Source organism: Myotis lucifugus, unplaced genomic scaffold (genome assembly GCF_000147115.1).
Source record: "Myotis lucifugus unplaced genomic scaffold, Myoluc2.0 scaffold_274, whole genome shotgun sequence".
Lineage (NCBI taxonomy): Eukaryota > Metazoa > Chordata > Mammalia > Chiroptera > Vespertilionidae > Myotis > Myotis lucifugus.
This window is the reverse complement of record NW_005871322.1, coordinates 738228-740465: the sequence shown is the minus strand read 5'-3', so window position 1 is coordinate 740465 and position 2238 is coordinate 738228.

The following is a 2238-nucleotide window of genomic DNA, read 5'->3' as shown; positions in this document are numbered from 1 at the left end:
CCACAGAGACCTCAAGCGATAAAACTGACTTCTATGTCAGGTCTGGCATGCGTGTCAATAGGTCCACCCATCTCTGCACATAGAGTCTAAGCCGAAAAGAGAAAAACCGGTCCTGCTAGGGAAGAGGGAGTAGGCTTGCAGGTAAGGGCCCATTTGGTTCCCCTGGTGTTGGGAGGAATGTCTTGCGATGGGAGGGGGGGGCTTGGGATGGGAGGGGGAGGCTTGGATGGAGGGGGGGGGCTTCTGCTCCCAAATGCACGAAATGTGGGGGGAGTCCTGCCCCAGCCTTCCTAAGCAAAACAAGGAGCGCTAATTTCTCTCAGCCAGGAGAAGAAAAGTGTGGGTCTAGTCAGGCGGCCCCTAGAAAGACAGACTCCCTAAGCCCAGATCAGCCGCTTGGGCTGCTAGGAGCCAGTAAGGATATCTTCATGGAGGGTAGGAGGGAGGGTCCCCGCCACTGCAACCCCCATGTTCCCTCCAGGCCCCAGGACCGGGCACCAAGAGACAAGTTGTATGGTCCCATGATGGGAAGAGGGAAGGGGCAGGGAGGTCTCTGGGGTGGGAGCTGATCCAGGCCTGGCCGAATCCACCCATCCACCAGGCCCAGCCCCTCCACTCCCTGACATTCCTGGCACTTCTTTCACATACACTCCTTCCTCAGCCAACACCCCTTCCCCACAAAGTCCAGCCAAGGAGGCTAGGAATGAGGCCTGGTCCTAGAGCAGAGAGATAGTACCGCCGGCCTGCTCCTCCACTTACCTGCTGGGTGAACTCCAGCAACTCAGTTCTCTTTGAGCCTCACCTTACTCACCTGTTAAAAAAAAAAAAAGTTATTTCTTTCTCTCGGGATTGCCATGAGGACTAGGGAAGACCCCGTATGTCGAACGTCCACTTGCTGCCAGCACTTGGCCTGTGTTGGTGCCCTGCCCCTCACTTCACCCTCAATCATGGATCCTCAACTGGTGAAAGTCACTTGGATAGTTGGCCTGTGAGATCCCTCCCCGTTCTGAAGTATGAGGTCCCTTTGAGACATGTGGGCCTAGCCTAACACTCCCCAAAATTTGTGGGAAGATTGTTGGAAGGTAGGCTATGTGGCCAAAAGAAGGCACTATGCCCCACAACATGCTCAGGTCCTTGGTTCCTGGGTGCAATGGCTTCCCTGACTCTAAGGCAGGGACCTCCCCCATGAGCCTCAGGAGGCGGCCAGAGGAGGGAAGCCGAGCATCAGAAGCAGGCCTAGTGGGAACAGCAATCCCCCCTCCTCCCAGCTGTCCCATCAGCACCCAGAGCCCAGACTCTCAGCTACCGAGGAGCCTCCTTCATGAGCTGATCTGGCTGCAAGAGAGGAGCCTGGAGTTGTCCTGCTCCATCCCCAGCCCCCAGTGGGTCCTGTCATCCCACCCTCCTCTAGCTTCAGTGCGCATCAGGTCCAACCTTGGCTCCCTCCCCAGCGGTCCCAGAGCCGCCCCACTGAGTCACTGCCTCCTGCTCCCTCCCACCCCCTCTGCTGCCCACTGTCTGCCCATCCCCACCCACTAGCCAGGCCCCCTAGGAGCCCTAAGAGCTGGGGGGGAACCTGCTGGCAGGCACACATACCCCTTTAATGCCAGAGGTAAATAAGAGGCCCCAAGCCACAGGCCATAGCTAACCCCAGCACCACTGAGCACAGGCAAACAGATTCGGGCCAGGGCCAGGGCTTGGTTTATTCACTCCACATAGAATGTGCCTTGTAAGCTTCATGAAAACAGAGACTATGTGCTGTCCACTCTGTACTTCCAGCAATAATAAATGCTTAAGGGATGCCCGAGACTGGTCACACTGCCCCTGCCCTCCCGCGGCTCTCCATCCACGAGCCAGATGTAAGCCAGACTCACAAATGGAGACGGATTCAGAGGCTTCATCTGAAAGGGACATAAAAGAGGCAGAGCTACAGGGTGCGCGGCCCCAGGATGGCGAAGATACAGATAGAAATGGGGACAGCCTGAGGCCTAGTGAGGAATACTGGGGTCTGGGCCCGGAGCCAGCCTGGGCTGCTGACCACAGCAGGCTCTGTGGGCTGAGATCACAGGACTGAGCAGTGACTCATGGGGCCCATCTCTGTGGCTCTCCTGGCAGCAGAATATCCTTCACAGCAGCCTTTTCCACTGAGATCATAAAATGGGAATGGGCTTCCCTCCCTGCTCTTTTCCCAGCCTTCCCTCAGTCTCCCACTCCTTGCTAGTAAAAATAAATTAAAAA